General features: G+C 31.8%; 1 protein-coding gene across 3 annotated transcripts in view; it reads right to left on the bottom strand.

Moving 5' to 3' along the window:
• The window catches only part of LOC129225584 (S-adenosylhomocysteine hydrolase-like protein 1), a 297,465-nt gene that overhangs the window by 57,133 nt on the left and 214,566 nt on the right, over positions 1 to 25,766 (bottom strand). The gene's annotated exons all lie outside the window — the stretch shown is intronic.

The raw sequence follows: 25,766 nt of genomic DNA, 5'->3' as shown, positions 1-25,766 counted from the left end.
TATGCGCTCCTCTTAGAAGAGAACGAGAACAATGGCCATGTGACTTTCCAAAGACATTAAGTTTGTTCTTTTTTCTTTTCAAGCTGTGTAACCATAGATGACTTTTTTTTTCTTATAAAAAAATTGTCTTAATTTTTACTTTCAACTGATTGACTAAAATTGAGATGAGAAATATCGTCAGGATTTTCTTTTTCTAAGTATAAATATCAGTAAAAAAGCTACAAATCCTCCCCCCCCCCCAATTACTTTAGCGAAATTGAAAACAATACCGTACAGCTCATTAACAGCATCCAGAGACTACAATTTTGCCCATGTTTTAAGGTCAAGTTTGAGAAACCCTCACATAAGCGCAAAGGAATATCTTCACACTGGTAGCTAAAAATATTTTCAACAGCCCAACAAGAGGTCTGAAAACTTGGTACGACTCTCATCGAAACCGTGGCAAGATGAACGATCTGATTGGGGGGAAAAAAGCCCTCTTGCTGACTTGCTGAAACATATTTTTTGAAACATATTTTTAGCTACCAATGTGAAGTAAGATTCAGCACTTATATGAGATTATTTTCCTGCAGCTAGGTTTTGGCTATTCCAGACTGATGAATCCAAAATAAGAGTGAAACTGCCGTCTCTTTATGCTGTTATGAGCCTTTTGTAGCATGTATTGCTTTCAAAACGTGGATGCTTCACATTGAAGCAATGATTCTTAGATTAAGCAATGCACCCCGGGTCAGTGAGAGAATATAAAAAGCGATGGCATGGCCGTTTTTTGTTTTTTGCATTCAACGTGCAAAAGTTGAGAGAATGTTACCATTTTTACGAATAATTACTTGATAATACAAAATCGGTAAAATAGGGAACCTCGTATAAAAACGTAAACCACGAGACATGAATTTCTGCAAACACTTTTTATTATTATCATTTTTTTTTCAACGAAGTAACTGTTTTTGAGGTTGAGCGCCTCTATTAAAGGTTCGGTTTTTACAGCAGTACATTTCCACACTTTTGGTTTAGAAGAGCACTATATCCTTTTAATAAAAAGGTTATGAACAGACACCTTAATAACGCGTCATTAGTGACCTTGCTATAATGGTACACTTCTATAGAAATCAAGCACTTTATACAAAGCTATTTAACTGCATTTTAGCAGTAAATAAGTACTACTTTTACTCATTTTCAAACGAATCTTCGAATTCTTGGTTTATAAAAAATTACTTCTTGGTTCAGTATTAAATAACGTTTAATAGGAAAATTTAGCAGATTCTAATAAACTATAACAATTTAAAATGATTTAGTCAGTAAAGACTAGTAAAACAGTTATTGTAAAAACAATTGAAAAAAAAAAAGAAAAAAAAAAAAAAAAAAAGAAAAAAGAAAGAAAAAAAGTAATGCGAAAATGTCTGGTTTTTAGGAATTATTAAAAGATGCGAAACCCATTTTTACTTAATTGAACGCTTATCCTTCCAACAAAAAAGGGGGGTGGGCGGAGGAAAGCTGAATTTTCAGGAAATGTGTCAGATTAAATCACTTTCTTCACGAAGTACAGAAATAAATTACGTAGCGTGCTAGTTTTCTTTTTATTTCGGTATAACTAAAAGGTGACTGTTGCTAGGGGACAATAATATCACACGGTAAGAAACTAAAAAATTGAAGATGAAATGATTGCCGCTACGTGTGTGAAGCTACAGTACTTCACGCAGAGCAACAGTTTCTCAGGTTGCAAAGATAAAATATTAATGAATTAAAACGTATACTTTTTCTTATTTTGCAAAAATGTGTATTAAAAGTATAAAAAACGAATTCTTTTATGCAACAAAGTAACCAAAATATCGTAATCAAAGCACCAATATTGCAAGAAGTAAGACACGTGTTTCGAGGTCTCAAGGAACCCTTTTCCGGAACACGTGCCTCCAACTTCTTCCAATATTTGTGCTCTGATTACATGGTTATTTTATGGTTCCAATTAAACGGACAGGCAATCGTTAATACATTAGATTTTAAAAGCAAATTAATTTGGTATATATATATATATATATATATATATATATATATATATATATATATATATATATATATATATATATATATATATATATATCAGTAGTAAACATTCTGAATGTGTTTATAATTAAAAAAAAAATGTCTCCCCCCCCCCCGAATCGAAGATAAAAAGTCTAATTATTTATGTTTTTCAGTAGGTTTTGTCAAATCAGATTTTCTAAGTTTGCCAAACCTCGTCTACTTTTTGTCTTATTAATTACAACTGGGGAAAGGGAGGGGAGGGGGGACCTCCTCACCTAAAAGAACTTCAAAAAAAAAAAAAAAAAAAAAAAAAAAAAAAAAAAAAAAAAAAAAAGTAAAATAAAAATAAAAAAATAAATAAATAAAAAAAAAAGGCATATCAAGAACAAAATCAGTTTAATAAAAATTTTTTAATAGAAAGGAGAGGTCACATTTTTCTCTCCGCGAAATAAAAACTCAAAACGTAAAAAAATTCTCTGAAACTTTGTCCAACTCCACTTCAGAATTAAAGAAAGGTTTTAAGAAATATGCCTCAGGAACTTTCTGATGTGTCCTTGCTGATGCAGGCGGTTCCAGCCCAAAGGGCGCACTTGGAAGGTCACTTTGAAGGTATCGATTGGGGCGGCACCCGATTGAGAAGTGGGGAAAGAGGGGCGGCGTATATACACGCGCTATGGCAATTTTCCGCTACGGTAGCGAGGGAAAAAAATCTCTTCCCCACCAGATTTTTGCTTTCAAGGGGGAGCATTTTACCCCCTGACAAGGAGCCGTTTTTTGCTTTTCGACTTTATTTTTAGATTTTATAGTCAGACGTGTGGAAATTACGCCGAAAATACTAGGGCTGCACAGTCGGAGTGCGACCAATTTTGGGTAAAGAAGTCGGAGTCACGAGTCAAGTCGAAGGTTTAAAGTTCCAAGAGTCAGAGTCGGTCATTTTCCTTCTAAGTCCACAACTCTGGCAGTGCTTGAGGAACAGGAGCCGGACTGATTTTGGGGAAAAGAAGTTGGAGTCAGAGTCAAGCGTCGAAAGTTTGACCGCCTTATTCACCGTTAACCTAACCACACGCCTTAAACCGCGAGGTTCATTAACTCGTAGTTGGGATTGTTACCGCGAGGTTAAAATTTCGGTATTCACCGACGAAAAACACCTCGGAGTTTCTCAACAAGAAGTTACACAACCAAACTTCATGCGGTTATAAGCGCAGACACCCTATTGGCTAATAAAGATCATATGACTTTCACACGTTTTCTTCTTCGTTACTGTTATTTCTGCTCTGCCCATGTGTAGAGTTCGTAGTAGAGGTAAAGCCGATATTTGCTCGTGGTGTTGTTGTCATAAGCCTGATAACTTTTTTATCTTTTTATATAAAGTAGCTTGTTGGTAAAGAAAATGGAAATAGGTAACAAAAAAGAACGCGTCATCTCTATATACGCGTCTCTGGGTTCTAAAAACTCGATATATTGCAGTTGCCGTATGCGAAGTTGCACTCGGTCCGCCATTGTTTCAAATGTTTACTTGTAAAATGCGCATGCTCAGAAGCCAAACCAAGCCCTTAACCTTGCTTCCGGAGCTTGGTTAGGTTTTCCAACCACGCCTGGTTTCGAAAACCTGTCAGCGCATAGTTGAAGTTAACGGTGAATACAGAAGAAGGGGATAACCCCAGGTTAAGCGCTTAACCGCGTAGTTCAGTTAATGGTGAATACAGCGGTAAGATTCCAAGAATCGGTGTCATTTTCCCTCAAAGTCCACATCTCTGCAGTGCTTGAGGAGTAAGGGTTAGACCGATTTTGGGGTAAAGGATTCGCAGTCGGGAGTCGAAGTTTTAAAATTAAAGAGTCAGAGTAGAGTCGGTCATTTTCCCTCAAAGTCACAACTCAGCCAGAGCTTTCGGAGCCGGACTGATTTTGGGTAAAAGAAGTCGGAGTCGGAGGCTCTAAAATTTCCAGAGTCGGAGTCGGTCATTTTCCCTCCGACTTCGCAGCCCTGGTAAATATTATTTCTATTTTCTGTTATTTTATTCGACAGGACAGGCACTTGGTTAAAAACATTTTTTTTTGTTTAAAATAATTTTATCATGATAAATTAAATAATCGAAACGTATCATTCATTACCTAGTAAATTTTTCTTGGAGTACACGAAATGATTAAAGAATGAAAAAGAAAGAAAACAAAACAGAAATGTGAATATAATGAAATAGTAGTAAAATACATGAAATACACCGCCAACTCAGTTATATCCAGCCGAAGATTGCAGCTTCGTGCTCAGGGTTCATACCCTTTAGACAGAAAAAAATTCAAGCACTTTTCAAGTACTTTTCAAGGTAAAAAATTTTGTTTTCAAGGCAATATCATAAATTTGTACTAAAAATATTGTATGCAGATTTCATTAACTACAAACACATAGAAATAAGGCAATAATACAAAAAAGTATAGGAAAACAAAATTGCTTTTTCTACAACGAGAGACACTTTGGTGAAAAATCTACTGCGTTGAAAGTTTTTCTGAAAATGAAGTTTGGTCATAAAGAGAAGCAGATACCAAGAGGTTTAATTTTGAGGTTTTTCAAAGGTTGCAGCAGTCAGAGGTTTGTATATTTTCTAGAATCAACAAATTAATACTTTAAAAAAAAAACCTTTCAGAAGTGCTTTTAACTTTTATGGGAAGAAACTAAAATACCCAAGTTCAATGGCATTGCCAGAGAGGAGTTTTTGAAGTCACTCCCCCCCCCCCCGGTTTCAACATTTATTTCCAATATCTATACAGTGGTTTATTACAATATAAGGGCGGTTAGGACAAAAACACTACCCAGAAAGTTATTTCAGTTTGCACTATTAAGTTCTAAAAATATTAGGTTTGCAAATCATTTATAAGTATGCAAATCAATTATTCGTATGTATTTCTTAGCTGTTCAGCCAATAAGCCATTTCAACTGTCCTCGAGTAAATTTAAAAAATAGGAAGTAAGAAAACTTTATAAAAGCTCACAGTACAGTCTCTACACCTCAAAATATACAAAAGCAGCTTAAGCAGTGATAAATACTCTGAATGCAAACTTGAGCCTATTCAGCTTTCATTGATTAACTTGCAATAGACAATAAATGTGCAAGTTCAGATTTATAGAGCCATATTTCGAAATTGAAAAGATTCACAAGAAGTTGACATATATTATGACAAAAGTAGTTTTATTTTGGGAAAAAATGGGTTATTGTTGAAATTAGAATTTAAATTTAGAAAGGCAATAATATTCAGGTGTAATTGTGATTTGTGAGTTCATAAAAAATTACCTGAAAGTTTCAAAGAGCAAAATCGGGCAAGGAGGGGGGGGGGAATAATTTTTAAAACTAGGACCCCTATTCAGGGATGAGAGTGGTCAGAGAGCAAAAAGGAGGAAATCCAAAAAAATTACGTAAAAGGGATGATATCCAAAAAAATTTCGTGAAAGGGATGATATCCAAAACGCATCAAAATAGAACCTGGAAGCCATGATATCCAAAAATTCAACAAAAAAAATGGCTAATTTACCAGTTTTAAAGGTAATACGTATTTAATTAAATATGAGTAATAATTTTGTACAATTTGCTGCATTGTACCATTTCTTGCTAGGGTGTTTATTCCTAAATAAATCTAAATTTTGAAAAAGAGGCAACAATTTCTAACCCGAGTCCTTGAACAAAGGGTTGGGGGAGCCAGAGTTCAATCTTGGCTGCATCACACAATAGTGTCAACTTTTCATATTTTTTAGAGAAAAATACATTTTTTTCATTAAAAACATTTGAGTTTATAGTGTTAAACAAATGAGAACATAAATTTTAAAATTAGATGTTTGTAAAGTAAAAATTTACAACAGAGAGAAAAATCTCAAATTTCTTTATGTGGTAGAACATACTTTTCATAGTAAGAATTAAAAATAAATAAATATATATGTATATAAACGATTGGTTATCTTTTTCCTTGCATTGGAACCTAAAATTTGTTTTTGAAAACTTCCTAATACAATTTTGGAATAAAAAGAACAACTTGCAGCTGCCTCATTTAATCATGAAATCTCAAAACTTTTAACAGGTTGTAAAACCTAAACCATTTGAGATTCACCATAAATATTTTTTACACTTTCTTAAATACACAAAAAAAGCAGCCATGCCAAGTTTAAAAAAAAAAAAAAAAAAAAATTCGAGACTGTGGGTGCTAAGCCACAGTTTTTGATTGAGTTTTGCATTTTTTCTAAAATAAATTAAAGAAATAAAGATATTATTGAAATGATGAATAAAATAAGCGGATATAAGGTAGAAAAGAGTAAAAAACCACCCAACAATAAAAATAATTGAAATACTTTCAGGATGCAAAAAGATTGAAATCTAAAACGAGGCATGCAACTTTCGGCGTAGCACGTGTTTGACGTCGTTGGCATGATTCCAAAACGTACGTTCTTGGCAGATATCGCGGAGGACGAAGATTCAGTGCGAAAAAATAGAACAAGTAAGAAATTGGAAACCGAAAATTTTAAAAAATCGTATTTTTTTCCGATTTTTGAGAAAAATAAGGCTTGAAAGAGGCAAAAAAAGGAGGAAAAGGAAGAAAGGTTTTAAAAGCCAACAGAAAAAGCCGGAATTCCGGCAAAAGCCGGAAAAATCTCATCCCTGCCTTGAATATACATATGTACAACAATAGCTTTTGCTATGCATACAATTCATAAAATAGTTTATTAAGTCAAAATATTCTGCATAGAAATACCATGCCCAGTGCCTGTTGATAACCAGCAACAGGCACTGGGCCTAGCTAGGCTGGTACTGGTCAATTTATTAGATCCAAATGAAGATGAATGACCCTCCTTAAGCTATCTACCCCTTTGCTGATTAAAGCCTCTTTCAGTAAGCTCCAAGTACCCACAACCTTAATAAAGTAGTAATTTTGAACATTTGAGGAAAAGGGGAAAATTGGAGATATAGGGAGGTAAAAGCATAAAAACGAACACTACTGGATTTCAAGTGAATAATCATAACACAACCACCCCTGTTATACACCTTATTTATTTTAGCAGACATAAAAAAATGATGTACTTATAAATAAAATTATATAAATCAACTTTATGTTTAAAATACAAACTTTAAGTTAATTTGTTAGGTGCTCAACTGCTGAAATTTAAATTTTTTTAAAAAAATCTGTTATGACCAAAAATTAGGTAAAGATAATCATTCAAAATTGCAAAAATAAATAAGCAAATAATTAAACAAGACCAAGGTAATAAATTCTTTAACACTTTAGTTATTAAAATAAAAAATAAAATAAGCTAATCTGATGTAGCAGTGTCAAAATAACTACTAATTGCCAAAAATATAAAAATATTTACAAAATGCAAACGGATTGAAATCTCAAACAAGGGAAGCAATATTTCGCGAATTAAGTTTAATGTTGTCATGTTTCCCATAAAATAAACTTATATTTTACTGAAATTAAACATAAAATATACTAATCTACGGTAGCAAATATGAAAATAACATCCGATTAGTGAATATATTTAAATATTTGCAAGATGCAAAAAGATTGATATTTCAAACACGAGAAGCAATTTTTCGCAAAGTCTGAGTTCGTTCGACGTGGCATGTTTCCCATGAAATAAATTTATTTGTTTTTTATTAAAATTAAACAAAAAATATACTAATCTAAGGTAGCATATGCAAAACTAACATTTGATTAGCCAAAATATTTAAATATTTGCAGGATGCAAAAAGATTGAAATTTCAAACACAAGAGCAATTTTCCGCGAAACCCGAGTAAGTTCAATGTTGTCATGGTTTCCAAATTAATTTCTTTGTTAATTAATGAAATCAAACAAAAAGTAAACTAATCTAAGGTACCATATGTCAAAATATCTTTCGGTTGTAAAAAACATCAAAATATTTACAAGATGCAAAAGGATTGAAATCCCAAACACGGAAGCAATTTTTCGCGATGTTGCATACTGAACACATGTTCAGAAAATTGCATTGGTGAAATACTTTTTTAAAACTTCTAAGCACAATTCGTTGATTTTTGAGAGAATTTAAGCACTAAGAAACTTTTTCAAGGTTTTAAAACTTTTTCAAGGTTTTCAAGCACTTGAAAATGAACTTTTTTTTTTCAAGCACTTTTCAAGGTTTTTCAAGGGCGTACGAACCCTGTTATTAGCACTCATCAGCCCGGCATAGGAAAGTGACTGAGCTGGAGATGGAAAACCTCTTATGGAAGCCAGTGCTAATTCTACATTAGCTACCTGTTTGTTTGGCCATCTTGGCTTCCATAAGAGGTTTTCCAACTCCAGCTCAGTCACTTTCCTATGCCGGGCTGATGAGTGCTAATAAGCACGAAACTGCAGTCCTCGGCTGGAAATGACTGAGCTGGTGGTGTATTTCATGTATTTCTGCTTTAGCCCTGGCTAATGGGCTGTAATTTACTGAATATATCAGTAAAATGTTTGATATAGACTGTTTTACCCATTTCGTGGATAAAGAATACCATGAATGAATAATAGTTTTTTTCCTCCAGTAATTTGGATGTAGTAGAAAAACGAACTGCATAAAAGAAACAAATGGTCGACGGTCTTTTCGTTGATAACGTAGAATTACGGAAATGACATGAAAAGATAACAGAAACAAACATGTAAAGCTACTTGAAGCGTTGTATTATGAAGTATTTTCCGTTAATGGTTTTGATTGCTGTGGTAACTTTACCGCAAACCAATTGACAAAGGTAGGAGGGTACTCTCATCAGCCACACTTGACAAATATTATTAACTAGAAAATCGCCCGTCAAGGTATGACGGGTGGAAATTGCTTCTACATTTGAATGAAGCAGTGGCCTGTTTGATGGTATTTCGATAGTTGAATTTTTAACCCTAACTCCAGTGGAATAACCCTAAACTCCAGTAAATAGCGTTCATTGTTGACCACTTTTTCGTTTTTTCTTTCTTCCTAAATTACAGTCTTACCAGTAAAACAGTTAAGTAACGGATCCAGTTCAGCCTTGTCAAAATAAAGATTTTCCTACATGTCATATATTACCAAAACATATTATCAAATTATCATGCCGTAGCACGAGTTTCATTGTTGATGACGTCAGTGTTACTCGATCGTTCGCTATTATATATATGAAGATTAATAAGAGCCGATTTTATTTCATCAAGCATTAAATAATTTCATTTAGAAGAATTCAAACGATTAATTTACACCATGTTATCAAGAGCGGATTCATTTCCTATTTATTACTACATATTTTTCTCTACAGATCTTGAAAAGCCACCATATGATCGAATCACAGAAAAATAAGATCACTGTTCTATCAGAAGTCTTAGAACATGGAAAATAATTCTATCAGCTTGACTTTCGGAAAATGCAAGCAAATAAAATAACTAGCCGCAAATGTTTTCAGTGCTTCAGAAACATTGTTTATAGCAGAAGCTTTCAACGACTCACCAACAACTTTCATTTTAAAAAAGCTTTTAGCTGTCTTCAGAATTCCAAGACAAATTGTCAAGGATTTATTTTTTTCCCATCTTGATCTACTTTATCTATCGAAAGCATTTCGGAAAACAATGTCCACGTCTGAATAAATCAAAAGAAAGAGATGTAACTCCCAAAAGATTGCGGGGCAGTTTTTTTTTTTTTTGTTTTCCAGATAAATTGGAATGACCTATAGAATGCGTAATGAGAATTAATTTTTGTGGGCATCGCCATCTTAGACCGTTCTTATTAGTGGAAATAATGCAAATTTTACCAATATTTCTGAAGGTAGTAATGAAATATGGTATAAAAATCAAATATGTATGAAACGACTAAACTTATCTTTACGAAAAGATTAAAATGGTTATAATTCTGAACATTTTTGGATTGCGGAACGTTTTAGAATTTAGCGAAGAAAGAAACTTTTAGATGTAGAAGTTAATGGACTTCTTATACAAAAAAGAGAAAATGTCGGGTTTTTCGTCAAGGCTTTAATTTAATTTCTGGAAAGAAAATTAAAGCGTGAAAAATAACTCTACCAGTAAAGTTTGAACAATTTTGCCAAAAAATAACACCAAATTGGCCTATCAGATAAATAAGCAATTTTTTATAAGTTGTTCTGTTTAAGTTGAAACCAGGGTTCGAAAATATCGAAAATATCCGATATTTTGAATTAGAACAAACTTAAGTCTTCAAAATAGTATATGTATCCTCAAATCACTCTTTATTGTCTTACATTATAATTACAGTATATAGACTTAAAATTAAGGTTTCTTTCATTCTTTATACATTATATTACATTTTACGTTTCTATTAGGTATTTCACTCATTTTTCTTCTGTTAGCTATTTTTACAGCTATAGGATTCAGAAATAAATAACATGCATTAGTTGGTGCACAGTCAAAAAAAACATTTTCTTTTTTTCTGAGCAATATTTAACATTTAATTAGGCACTTTTAATATGAATTAAAATTATTACAATACTAATAATTTTACGAGTTTAAAATACGAGTAAAAAAGGGAATATTATATTACTTTGTTATATTACTGCTGTATTAATACAGCATAAAAATATGGTACATAACTTTTAGGTTGTTTTTAATAATACATTAACAATATTACTTTATGATTAATATACTTTTGTATTGAAAATACCATAGTTAAAAAATAAATATCGAAAATATAAAAATATCATGATATTTTCAAGATAAATATCGGATATATATCATGATATATATCACGATATATATCAACTAATATATATCGGCGAACCCTAGTTGAAATCAATTAAATTTTATTTGCAGTAACTTGCACACATTCTGCCATTGACATTCAAAGCAAATAGGCGTTAGTCATTTTTACTAACAATTAGAAAATCGCCCGTCAAGGTATGACGGGTGAAAATTGCTTCTACATATGAAAGAAGCATGACCTGTTTTAGAGATATTTTGATAGTTGAAATTTTAACCCCAACTCCAGTGGATTAACCCAAAACTCCAGTAGATAGCGTTCAATGTTGACCATTGTTTTTTCTTTCTTCATTCTGCTACAGTGGCAGTCTTACCAGTGTAACATTTAAGTTGCCGGATTCAGTTTAGTCCGTCAAAATAAAACCTTTTCCTGCAGGTCAAACATTACTCAAAAACATTATCAAATTATCACGCTGTGGCACGAGTTTCATTGTTGATGACGTCAGCATTACTCGATCATTCGCTATTATATATATGAGGATGTTTTATTTAAATCTAATCAGTCTTGCATTCAAAGGCAGACATGGTATTTCACTCATCAGAATAACATAGCTGTACAACAGAGGGAAAAAATTTTATTTCAGATAAAATCACATTGAATAAATAAGAGAAAAAAAAAATGTTCATGTACAGATTCACATTTTTGCTGCAAACCCTATTTCTACAAGGAATAGCGACAAATATCAAATATTTAGATTCTAATTATCCTCTCGAGAAGATATTCTCGCACAAAGATTACTTAATAACTGGAAAAAAAAGATAAAAAATTTTCAAATTCTGCAAGAAATGTTATTTTTTCTACTTAGTCAAGTTATACAAAAATATTCCGACAGAAGCAATGTGTATGACAGGAAAAAAAAATGTGAAAAAGTGCGCTAAAGAAAGATCCCACAGAGACGTTTTCAAATGTCAGCCCCGGTAAATCGGGTAGCGGATAAACAAATACCCGGCTTGTAAGAATGAAACCTTTCAGAACCGAATGTATCCCCACAGACACACTGTTAAAAATCCCCGTTAAATCAAATAATTTTCCCGGTTAATTCCAAAAAGACTAGTTAGTCTGCCTTTACCAATATTTTTGATAAAAAAAAAATGTTGAATAATTTACTTAAATTAAACCACGTGAAAAACCATAAAATAAATTTTTCTTCTCCAAGTAAATGCAACAGCGAAAATATAGCCCCTTTACCAGAAAATAATAGACACCTTGAAAATCTAAATGGGGATTATGTGTAATTTTCTGTATAGTTTGGAAAAAGTAGACAAACGTGTATTTAAAAAAGTACTTCCCTATCATGGACATTTCCAACAAGAAAAATACAGAAAAAATGGTGCAAAAAAAAATTAAAATTTTAAGTTACTTAAAATTTTAAAATTTTCTTACGTATATATTAAAAATAAATATTTAATTATTACATTATTTTGTCGTTCATTGATCTTATTTCAAAAACTTTTTAGAACTAACATTAATTATTTCTTTCAAAAAGATACTGAGTTATTATTAAGTTTTAGACAAATGTTTTTGGCAAGGTGAAGAACATTTCCATGGATAATAAAGTACCCCACTTAATCATAAGTTATTTCTTGGCACCAACAGTATTCGTTTAAGCGGGCCGACAGTATTCTTACATGAGCTTGAATGTTTGAGACGCAGAATAAATAATGGTGATTCACTTCAAAATATTTTTCTCTTAACTTTTTTCCCCCCAGGACATGAACGTTTATTGCAGAGAAAAAAACTTTGTAAAGCTTCAAAATCACAAGATGTTCGTTTATTTCCAGTAACATTTGGCATTCAATAAAAATGAACGACAAACTGGTAGTGTTTGGTATAGTTGGCATTTATCTTTTCTAATAATAAAGCTGAAAGTCTGGATCTCTGCTACGCGCATAACGCCTAGATCGTTCGGCCGATTTTCATGAAATTTGGCACAAAATGAGTTCATAGCATAAAAGTGAGCACCTCGAAGCGATTTTTCGAAAATTCGATTTTTTTTTCTATTCCAATTTTAAGAACATTTTATCGAGCAAAATATCATAACGTGAAAGAGCAAATTACCATAACAAGGACAAGCAAATTAACATAGCATACTGGCGATAAATTCATCATCCATTCTACTACGGGCAAAGCCGCGCGGGTACCGCTAGTGCTAAATAAAGTAATAAATTATTTGGATACGGAACTGGCAGCTCATTCACTTAAAGTATGACTTTATTCACTCGTTGATTTATTCGTTGACTGGTTGGTTTGTGAAATTAGGTAAATATTTTAAAAGAAAGAAAGAGAGAGAGAGAGAGAATGGTTAAACATTCGGAATTGAAGAGAGTTCTTCCCCCCATAGGATGGGGAAGAACAATATAATTCAGACGGCAAACAAAATCTTAAATTAAAAGCTGGTAAAAAAGTTACTTTGAACTTAAAACATAATTTCTAAAGTGTACAACAAAACGAAATTAAAAAGTTTGAACGAGAGAGAAATTTAGTGAGCATGAGCTTTTGGAATTGTAAACCACAAAATACAATTTCAGAAAACAAGAACAAAGAAAGGAACAAAATAACACGACTACAAAACATTAAATTAAATTTAAGAATCCCATCTTCTGTCAAGTACAACAAAAGCGGAAGGAAAAGCTACAAACGTTTGTAAGACGTGGAAGGAAGAATAATGGAAATATATTTTTGAAAGTTACAAAATAAATATTTTTAGTATTTGTTTCTTGCTGATGATTACTTTCGTAAGTTGAAATTGTCCCAGTGAAATTGTAAAAAATGTGTCACGACATACAATATCAAGTTAGCATATACGAAAAAACAAAGTTTCAAACGTTTCGCTCTGTTGTTTAACTGCTTTACCAAGACAATTTAGTTTCAGATTTAAGTAAGGGGGAAAAAATTGTAGATTTTTTCTTCCTTTTACAAAAAAGGAAGTACTGTATTCGCAAAAAAATTTTCACTCAAAAATCGACCTGAATTTCCATTTTACTTATCCCCGAATGAATGTTGTTTTTTTTTTTGACTCGACTACACGTGGATAAGTGCCTAAGAACCTATAGACACGCGAAATATCCATACGACGATTCCCGAGTTAATTACAACGAGTTTTCTCGTGACGTCTGCATGTGCGGATGTATCTCGCATGACTCAAAAACGGTATGTCCTAGAAAGTTGAAATTTGGTACGTAGACTCCTAGTGGGACCTAGTTGTGCACCTCCCCTTTTGGTTGCATTCGGGTGTTTCTAAAGCGGTCTTTTGCCCCTTTTTGAGGGGAAATCATTGTTCATTTCGATGTAAACTCACGTGGTGTTATAATTTGGCGGACACTTGGCGATATATTGTCTGTCTTTTGTTCGCCAAGTTTTGTCGCTAACTTGGCGATTTTTTTTTTTTAAATTTGAGTTCAATTTAGCCACTGTTGAGGATATTTAGAGAGTAAACTATTGAATCACATTAAAATTGCCAGTAATGGGGAAATTACATTAAGTTGGAGTAAAAGGAAGTCATGTGACGCACACATCAGCTCGTTTAACACATAGAATGAACTAAAAAGAGTTCACGAACTGCCTAAGCATTTCTCAACCTCTTTTGATTGTGAAAAGCTTTCGACCGGGAAGGTTTTTGTTTTTGGTTAGAAAGTGGGATGGGGGAGGAAACAAGGTATTAAAAAACTGTCTCATCAGGTAATTGCACAATTTTTATAATGTATAAGTAATTAAATCTTTAGAAAAATGATAGAATTATCAAATGTTATTAAAAATGTCTTATAAAACGTCATTATTAATATTATTTCCACTATTATTTCAAATAAGAGAATTTTAATGCAGGCAGGTAAAAACTGCTCCGGAGTGGTCAATTTTTTTCAACCTGCGATTGAGAATCCTTGATCTACTCATCCTTAATCTGACTTGAGTTTCACGAGCAAAAATATTGCACAAAATCACGGGGTCCACTTAGGTAATGGGATAGCTTTGCACAACTGCATGCAAAAGCAGAAACTCATGTTACTTTGGTGTACACAGGTGAAGAAAATTTAAGGACAGTAAGCAGAAATTAGTATATAAATAAAAATCTAAGTAGAGAGGTTGGTAGACCAAGAGACGCACAGTAGTAGAAACAGCATGTTCAACATTATTTATCGATTAGTTGAATTTTGACTTGCACCGTTATCATTCTAATCATGTCCATTTCAATTTTAAACGAAAATGCAATAGCTAGAGGGTATTTTGATTTCGATCACTACTTCAAAAGTTTGTATTCTAGTTTAAATTTTCCCCTCCTTCTCTCTCTCTTCTAATACAATATAAAAGTATTTCGAGCAATAAAACTATTGTTATTACATTGAGTTAATCTTCTCCTTGTTTCTCTATTACTTTATTAAGTATTTATTTCTCATTTTTTCCCCAAATTAATTAGGTACATTCTTATCAAAATCAATAAGTCATTGAGAGCATAATTAAAAATGCTTTCAATAATTAGAAGAGTTACATTAAATTGATTTTTGATTACATTCGTAATTACTGGTTTGGAGAGGATAATGCTTTTCGAGCTGTATCAATATGACAGCGAAAATTAATAGAAATTTTTTAGTGAATTATTTTTTTGATTATGCCTGATATTATGTTTTATTATTATGCAGCGTTGCTTTTCTTTTCTAATGTTGATTATTTTTCTGATGATGAAAAAGAGCTTATGATAGTTGATTATATTGTGTAAGGTTTAAACCTTTGATTTCATAGGAATTTAGAACATCATATCACTGCAAGACTGGTGTTCCTTGCATCGTACGGAATGCACTGAGAAATTAAAATTTCCAGCTCGCTTCTAGCCTTTGCAAAGATACACATGGAGTCCATGTTTAACCTGGAAGACCCCTAATGTCGCAACCGTTAGTCTTAGATATACACTTACAATTGCACAAAAGAAATCAAAATCATATGCAGAGTTAAGGTATTAAAAGTTCGAAGCGAAAAAAAAAAAAAAAAATAAACTTTTTATGTGTCTCCTAACTGATTTTAGGGAAATTATCCCTAGTGAAAAATAATTCCAACACAAAATGTTTGATATTAGTACCACCAATTCCACCGAGATATGAAACATAGCGTTTTGTGATTTACACCATTTTACAATTGCCGCCAACAACACCTTTTGAGGGGAAATATAGCGGCTAACAAGGGTTTAAAATTATATGTGTGTTTTTCCGAATTGCACGATAATGGTTTTCTTTCTTTGCTCTACTTGAAATCCATTGTATGTTTGTATTAAACACAGTATTTTAAACGTTTTAAGTTGTGTAAAGTTGTTGAACTAAAGGTATATTTTAAAAAGATGCTACTTTTTTAAATAAAATAATTAAAAAAAACATATCAAGTCAACTATTATTTTTTTTTTTGGGGGGGGGGGGGAAACCTACAAAATAGTATATTAAATTTTTCTGCATGGAAAAATCATAGAGAATTTTAAAAAAAAAACTTAACTTCCAGAAACCACTTAGCATAAGAATTTGAAGAAACTATTAAAATCACTCTTAAAAACGTATGTGCATTTATGATAGAACTAAAAAGTAACTGTAATTAATTTGAACTAAATTTTCGAACAGTATAATAATTGTTGCAAGAATAACAAGTAATAGTGAAAGAATAGAAGTAATGTAGTTATTCTTATAGAACTAATTGACATATTTATGCAAAAAAGATGAAACCATTTGACATCCATTCATAGGGAGCTTTTCTCTAATCAAGAATAGATTTTAATGAATGAATAGAGCATTTTAACAATAAAAAAAAATAAAGATATATACTTAAGTAGACAAGTTAACTCTACTTCAAATGATTTCAGTATGTAATGAAAAAAAAATCTTACATTGCTTTTGTAACAAACAACTTTGAAATGCAAGGGAAAAAAAAGAAATAATTCATAGGGAGCTTTTCTCTAATCAAGAATAGATTTTAATGAATGAATGCAGCATTTTAACAATAAAAAAATAAAGATATATACTTAAGTAGACAAGTTAACTCTACTTCAAATGATTTCAGTATGTAATGAAAAAAAAATCTTACATTGCTTTTGTAACAAACAACTTTGAAATGCAAGGGAAAAAAAAGAAATAAAAAAGCAATTAGTTAATTTCAAAATATATAAAAGAAGAATACAACTTGGTTATAAAATAAAAGAATCATTTAAGTCCGAAGAAAAGAAAACCTTTATAATCTGCGGTGACAACAAATAATATAACGGCAAAAAACAAAGTTTTTTTTAAATTGAAAGTTCAATTTTATCAATCAAATTAAAAACGCGAAGAAGTAATAACTTTTAAGCTTTTATAGTATTAATTCAAAAACCAAAGATTTCTTCTTGAAATTGTGATTACAGTATGCTAATTACTTCGAGACAATAGAATAAAGGCAAAGGAGCTAAGGCATTAATGAAGGCTTCCTCTTTGCCTGTATGGTTGTTTATTTTACGTAACATGGAAAGCGTAAAAGGAAATTTCAAGCTAGGTAAAATAAACAACCTAACAGACACAGAAGCAATCTTAGGAAATTCATCCTGTGGGGAATAAGTAAGATTCAATACTTTGACGTTGAGGAAAAAAGATGCACAAATATGCGGCAGTGTATAATCACACCACATTAATTTTACTTTTTTTTGAGCAGATAATTGGCAGAAAATGCATAGGGAATTAAAGTACTTAATTTTGTAAAGCAAAAAAAATTTTTTTTTCTCTTCTTAAAATCATTTTTCCCTGATTTTTTGTTATTTTTTCAAAATTCCCTGATATTTCCCTGAATTTTCCCTGATTAATAAAGTTCCCTGACTTTTCCCTGATCTCCCTGATCTGTCGCCACCCTGCACGAGCTTTTGTAATGTGCTTTTGCGCATCATGGCAAAACATTTGCATAAATTTTCGTACAGCAATGAAAAACATTAATACTTTGTTCTCTTACTTCGACAACCTGTCATTCTTTTGAAAGAGCGATAAGTTGCAATCTCATCTTTTGCATAATCCCAGAAAACATTAAACTCGAAAAGCTCATACAACAATTTGAAAAAACACTCTATGCAACCATTTAATTTTTTAACCTTTCTTAGCCGCTATAGTTCCCCCAAAAAGTTATTCTTGATCACGAGTGACGAATGGTGTAAGTCATAAAAACCAATAGTGACATACTGTAAAAAACGAGCTGATGTGTGCATCACATGACTTCCTTTTACTCCAATTTTAATGTCATTTTCCCATTATTGGCAGTTTTAGTGTGATTCAATAGTTTACTCTCTAAATATCACCACCAGTGGCCAAATTGAAACCAAAAAATTGAAAAAAAAAAAAAAAAAAAAATCCGCCAAATTTGTCGCCAACTTGGCGACTAAAAGACTGGCGATATATCGCCAAGTGTCCGCCAAATTATAACACCACTTGAGTATAATTCGAAATTAACAATGATTTCCCCCCAAAAAGGGGCAAAAGACTCCTTGAGAAACACCCGAATGCAATCAAATGGGGAGGTGCACAACTAGACCCCACTAGGAGTCTACGTACCAAATCTCAACTTTCTAGGACATACCGTTTTTGATTTCTACCACATACATACGCACACACGCACATCCGCACATATGCACATACATACATACGGACGTCACGAGAAAAGTAGTTGTAATCAACTCGAGGAATGTCAAAATTGATATTTCGAGTGTTTATACGTTCTTAGGCACTTATCTGCCTGTGGTCGGGTTGAAAAAAAACTCAACATTAATTCGGGGATGAGCAAAATGGAAATTAAGGCCGAATTTTGAGTGAAAATGTTTTCGCGAATACAATACTTCCTTTTTTGTAAAAGGAGGTAAAAAAAGAACAGTACAAAACTTATTTCTACCGCTTTAATAGCCCCATCATACCCACCTCTAAAATTAATCTTACATTTCACATATGCTTCTTTTACCATCATTGAACTAGTATGTTGTGGCCATCACGAAACTTTCTTCTATATTTTTCCTTTTTCTGATCCCTCCCCATGCTTGACGAGGAAGCAATATTCTCAACAAAAACAAAATTACACATGCAAAAACTTGACGACCATCCCAATGTCTGAATTATTGCAAAAACAAAACAAAGAGCGAAAATTGAAAGTTACATTAAAAGCCTTACTTGAATTAATTACAAATATTTTATTTATTAACAAACATAAGATGGCAACAGTTAAAAATTTTAAATCATTGAGAAAATATTTCCGATCATTTCCATACAATTAAAATCACGAGAAATACGCAGACGACAATCTATTACGATTTATCTTTCTTATTGTTGCATTAATAAAACTATTTTTATTCGCAAAAAAAAAAAAAAAATCAACATCTCTTGAAGCGATTGGAGTCAAAATTGAACCAAAGCCTGTTTACGTATGGATTCACATATATTCCAAATTTCAACCAGAACGTAGCATTACTTCTTGAGATAGGGCACTCACAATGGAAAAAAAGAACGGGCGATTGCGCTACCCCCTTTTTAGCTGTTGACACCAAAATAAAATCAGCTCTTATACCCACTAAGGGCTACTTGTCAAAAAATTTTTGTTTGATTCCGTTCGTTATTTCTTGAGATACAGCAGTCACAATTGACGACAAAAAACGTTCTATAACTCAACCCCCGTTTGAGCTATTGACACCAAAATTGAATCAGCACCTGCTCCTGTTAGGGGCAACACATGGACCAAATTTTGTTTGATTCCGCCAGTTACTTCCTGAGGTATAGCAAGCAAGCGTAACTCAAAAAACGTCCCATTGTTCCACCCCCCTTGGAGGAATTCGCGCCAAAAACTAATGGGCACAAGTTCACATAGGAGCACATATGTGTACTAAATTTCGTTCAATTTCATGCGGTAGTTTTTGTTGTAGAGCGGCCACAAAAAACTGGTCACACACAGACGTGACACACATACACACACACACACACATACACACACACACAGACAGACAGACATTTTCCAAAAATAGTCGAAATGGACTCAGTACACCTCAAAACGTTCGAATCCGTCAAAATTCGAAAATTTGCACGAATCCAATACTTTCTTCTATATATTAGATATAGAAGAAAGTAAAAAGGTACCTAACAATGAACTCAAATTCAAAGAGAAAGAACTGCGTTGTTTCCACCAGTCAAAAGTACTCCATTAGTCACTGAAGTTGATAGAATGAGCAAAAAAAAAAAAAAAAAAAAACATGGAGCGAGGAAAATCTTTTATTTTCAAAACGTTTAATGTTTAATTAATTTCTAGAATGAGCAAAAAAAAAAAAAAAAAAAACATGGAGCGAGGAAAATCTTTTATTTTCAAAACGTTTAATGTTTAATTAATTTCTTAAAATTTCCGATTCTTCAATTAAGGCGTGGTCTTTATGACGTCCCAAATGACGAACTTTGGCGTGCAATCCTTTGGCGCGCTGAATGTTACGCTTGCTGTCTACCGCGTTTCCAGGTTATGATAATTCAGAAGCGAATAAAATATTGCGCTCTACGCTTGCTATCAACCCTATCGTTGCCTGTACATGTGAGTAAAGAAGCAAATTAAACATTGCGCTAAAGGCATCAGTGAATGGCATTTCATCACTTGTGATGTCATGTGTAGAAGCGTAAAAAATGAAATTGAATCTGCGCACCGATTTAAATATATTTTTAAAAATATTAAACTTTGTCAAACTATTCAAAAAATGGTCAAATCCTATGTTTTTAAGCATGATCTTTTAGAAAAAAAAATACTTTTAAAACTTTGGTAACGACCCCATTGAATGAAACATTTAATTTTGTCAAGGAATTAAAACAAAAATTCTGCAGTGATCAGCCCATCAAGCCCTGCGTCGATATTCTGACCGAATTAAATCAAAATCTACATACCATCAGAAATTCAAATTCTACTCCGAACTTCAATGAAGATTTGGTATTGACGGAGCCAGCCCGATGAAATCCGTAAACCGCAGCGCAATGCCGATGATTAGTTTCAGTTGCATTCTATTTAATTCAATTATTTTAGGGAATGTGACGCTGCCCGGTGGAACGTTTGGAATATGTTACTAACTGCATTATTTCCGGTGAATTTGGACCGAATTTCAAGGAAATTAGATCGCGTATTATGGGAGCTAAAACTCAGTCAATGATGTTTGGTCATTATTGTAAGAGAAATTTTGATGTGTCTTAAATGTATTAAGGGAGTTAGTGTGAGGAAATTTACCTGGTCGTACGTAGTAACTTTATAAAGCAAGCGAAAAGTTCTCAAATTGTAAAATGCCTTTTGAAAAAATTCTCCCAAAATAAGACAGTATTGATTTTGTGCTATATTCATTAATTACTTTTACTAACGTATCACATTTAACTAGAAGGTGCACTTTTTTCTTTTTTAAGTGAAGAGAGAGAAAAAGAGAAATTTTGATGTGTCTTAAATGGATTAAAGGAGTTAGTGTCAGGAAAGTTTCCTGGTCGTACGTACCCACATTATAAAACGAGTAAAATGTTTTCAAATTATAAAATGCCTTTTGAAATAATCAATACAATCTTATTTTGGGAGAATTATGTGCTATAGTTATGACTTGCTTTTGCCAACGTAACACTGTTAACTGGTAAGTGCACTTTTTCGTTTTTCAAGTGAAGAGAGAGAATAAGAGAAATTTTGATGTGTCTTAAATGTTTTGAGGGTGTTAGTGCGACGAAATTTTCCTGGTCATACGTACCAACATTATAAAACAAGCGAAAAGTTTTCATATTGTAAAATGCCTTTTGAAATAAATATCCCGAAGTGAGATTGTATTGATTCTGTGCTATACACTAGTAGACTTGATTCTGGACACTTTTCAATTTTTAAAGCCATCATTTAACATTATATATTGAATTATTAGAGTATTTACTTCACTTAAATCATTTATTTATAACTTCTCTTATATGCATGTATTCATTTCATGTGAATATTATATACATTTAACTTTTAATATTTAAACACTAGCAAATGTTACCACAGCAATAATACACTTTTACAATATTAAATGAATTATTAAGTCAATATTTTAGGGGAAACGATTACTTTTTATTTACCAAAGCTAATTATTTAAATAAATCAAAATTTATTTCAAAAGGATATTTTGTTAATAGTTATTGAGAAGTTATAAATAAAGAATTTAGGGGAAATAAATCTAATAATTCATTATACAATGTTAAGGGGGTCCGGGACACAAAAATCCTCAAATTTTGAAATTTTTTTTTATAATTTGAAAAATTGCTCCGTTTTTTTCTGCTTAAGAGGACGTTTGAATCTTGTTTCCACCTTAAATAGAACGAAAGTTATAGTTATTTTTGTTGCATGCGTCTAACGAATGTGTACATAACTTTAAAACTTTAAACGCGTTTTTCTCCATGATGCAATTTTTCCCGATTTCTTGCATTCAAACTCTTATAAGTCAGGAACCGATAGAGATAAAGTAATGAAACTTGGAGCATATCTTTTTCAAGCAATTTACTTTAATTTTTATTCGGCGAATTTGAAAAAAACGTTTACTGCAAAAATTATGATTTTTTTAAAAAAAAGTATCTTCGAATTTTTCGAAATTTTTCTTCAAATATTTTTTATTTCTTATTGAATCAATATTTTTAAAATCGCCGAATAAAAATTAAAGCTTAGATATTTGTGCATACTTTTTTGAAAAAAAATTGAAAATTGACCAACAATATTTTGAGTTATAGCAATTTAAAGCAACCCCATTTTTTTGAAAAAAACTAATTAAATTTAAATAAAAAAAAATATTTTTTTTCATATTTATGTTATGATTTTGCTTATTAAATAAATGATGAATCAGTTCAAAAAATTTCAAAACTCTAAAGTACATAATAAAAAAATTTTCAAAATGTGTCCCGGACCCCCTTAAGTGATGAAATTAAAAAAATGATAAGTGCCCAGAATTATGTCCATTAGTGTAGTTATGACTTGCTGTTACTAACGTAACACCTTTAACTAGCAAGTGCACGTTTTAAGTGACGAGAGGGAATAAGAGAAAAATTTGATGTGTGTTAAATGTATTAAGGGAGTTAGCGTGAGAAAATTTTCCTGATCGTAAGTATAAAATTATAAAACGAGGGAAATGTTTTCAAATTGTAAAATGCCTTTTGAAATAAATCTCCCAAAATAAGATTGCATTGATTCTGTGCATGCAAGACTTTTTTGAGGTAGTAAGGACATTTCTTCTTTTTTTTTTTGTTATTAAGATTTTTTTTCTCAAATATTTTTTCAAAGCAATTCTTTTAAGAAATTGTTTGTACACACTAGACACTTTGAACTAGTAAGGACATTTCTTCTTTTTTTCATTTTTTTTTGTTGAAATATCTGTTATTAAGATTTTTTTTCTCATATATTTTTTCAAAACAATTCTTTTAAGAAATCGTTGGGCTTAATTAATATTAAAAGAGGTGTGGAAGCCCTATTAGTCTGGAGACAGTATTTAATTGTGTGCATAGTTAAAATTCTACCTAAAATATAAAAATTCCCTTACAATTTAAATGAAGTGTAGGTGCTCCCCTGAGCTCCCGTGCAAATTAAGTCCACCTAAATAATAATAAAATACTCAATTAATTCATAGTATCTGGATATTAATTGTAGAATCCTTGTTACTGCGCTACTTGCAAACAATATGCGGAAAATAGTTTGCTGTTACTTAATTCATTTGTACACTTTTTGTTTCGTCTGTTCAAAGAACGCATTTTAAATGAGTTTTCTGTTCATTGAATTGATCCCCCCCTTTCTTTTTTGCTGCTTTTCAATGTGCGCATGCAACTTCATTGTATTTAGTTTGCTTCTTAAATGCAAAGCCGCAACAAACATTAAGTTTAAAAGATAATTAAACAACGTGTGAAATGCGTGAATTCGCAAGAAATTGCATACACAGTTTTTGGGGATACAAATAACCCCTTTTTCAATGTAAAAGAAGTAAGCTTATGGATGAAAAAACATCCGACAAAAAACTATTATCTAAATTTTATTGTGTTTCATTTTTCACATATAAGATAAAGGCATCCATTATTCATGCATTAATAATTAATTATTAACATTTGTGAATTAAAAGCGGTGAAACTTGGATTCTCTCAGCAAAATCCAAAGCCGGTGACCGAGCTGAAATAACGCCAAGTTTGAAATCCTCAGTTACCCCAAACGCTTATTGAATGATACAGTGAAATCTGTGTATAACGATACTGTCTATAACGATAACCTGTCTATAACAATATTTTTTTTTGGCCGCAGCAAAATGTCAGCATGAATAATCAAACTGTCTATAACGATAACCTGTCTATTACGATATTTTTTTAAGGTCCCACCAGTATCGTTGTAGACAGGTTTAACTGTATTTGGTTAGAAATCTTAGTGACATCTCAATAACAGGTGCTTTTACCCTCTGTAGTGTTTTAAATTGCAAAAAATTTCGACAAAAGCTTTTTTTATGAAAAAATAAAAAAACGCTATCAAGATTGTCATACCTTCAAACATTTTTAAAAAAAACTTTTATTTCCTTTTACTTTGTTTATACTTTGTCTTCTGTTGATTGTTACAATTCTTACGTAGTTAAAATACTCTTACTGAATTTCAATTAAGCCTTCTTAATTAGTTGAATAACTTGCTTCTATTTTAATTAAATTCTTTTTTTCGCTCTGTCATTGAAAAAGCTTTTGTGAGAAAATAATTGAAAAGAACACTGGACAGTGCAAAAGAAGTGAAATGAAGCAAATGTAAAGTAGAACAAAACAGAATAAAATTTCAGTTCGGGAAAACGTTATTAAAAAAAAAAAAATTACGATCAGAAAAAAAAAAGTTTAATGAATTTCAATTTTGCGAGGGGAAAAAAGCAAGAAGCAAAATCTAAAATCAATTGATAATGTAATTGTTGTTTTTCATTTCGAATTTTCAGTCTGTTTTTAATCAGTTTTTAAGTAATTTTGAATTAATGCGTTGTTTTTCCTTGTGGCAAGCAGTTAAAAACTCGTTGAAAAAGGGAAAAATGAGGGTTTGTCAGTTGGGATATATTTAAGCAAAAATATTTTTTTCTGATAATAGATTTCAGTGATATTGTTATATTTTTCTAATCGTTATCGTATTTTAAATAATGTATGTTCAGTTAAACGTCCACTGGATAAATACCTGAAATTAATTTCCACGATTAATTTCCCCGAAACAAATATATTGGAGAAATAAATATGTTAATATGTTGGATGGAATATTCACAAATATGTAGGAGATATAAATATGTTAATATGTTGGATGGAATGTTCACAAATATGTTGGCGATATAAATATGTTTGATATGTTGGATCGAAAAATCGCCTTGTTAAATGTCTGTTAATTGCAGGTAACTATCAATTGGCTAGAAAAAGGCATGAAATACATATCTGCACCTTTAAATCCACGCCAGTCAGATAATTACCGGTTTAGCCATGTATTAAGACAATACGCCCATTTAAAAAAAAAAAAAATAATGGCCGTTTATACAAAATTTTCCTATTGAAGCATGGATTTGGCTTCCTGCTTTAAAAGAAGTTTGCCCTGCTTATTTGGTTCCACTATTAAGTGCACTAACAACGCAAAACAATATAAAAATACATTACACACTCAATGCGCACGAAAACTGTCCACTAACTGAAATTGCTTTTCGTATGGGAATGACAGTGATGTAATTAAATTCTGTACCGCTTGGGAGATTTTTTAAAAACCCAAACGTTAACAACTCGACCTCCGTAAAGATAAAATTTTGCTATGACAAACAACGTTTTCAGGTTTTGAAGTTTTACCAAACAAGGCTTAAGGAATTTCGCATTTAATTGCCTCATTGTTAAATACGTAAGGGGGAAAAAGAAGAGAAAAACTTGTTCTAATATTTTTAAAAAATGATAATGAATAACAAATACATAAAAGTACTGCAGTTCAACAATTTGGCTGTCGAGTTAATTTCTTTCCGCCAATTCACAAAATTAAATTATTCATTTGCACTGGCCTTGCGATGAAAATAAAA

Source organism: Uloborus diversus, chromosome 7 (genome assembly GCF_026930045.1).
Source record: "Uloborus diversus isolate 005 chromosome 7, Udiv.v.3.1, whole genome shotgun sequence".
Lineage (NCBI taxonomy): Eukaryota > Metazoa > Arthropoda > Arachnida > Araneae > Uloboridae > Uloborus > Uloborus diversus.
This window is presented reverse-complemented; position numbering and strand designations above follow the sequence as displayed.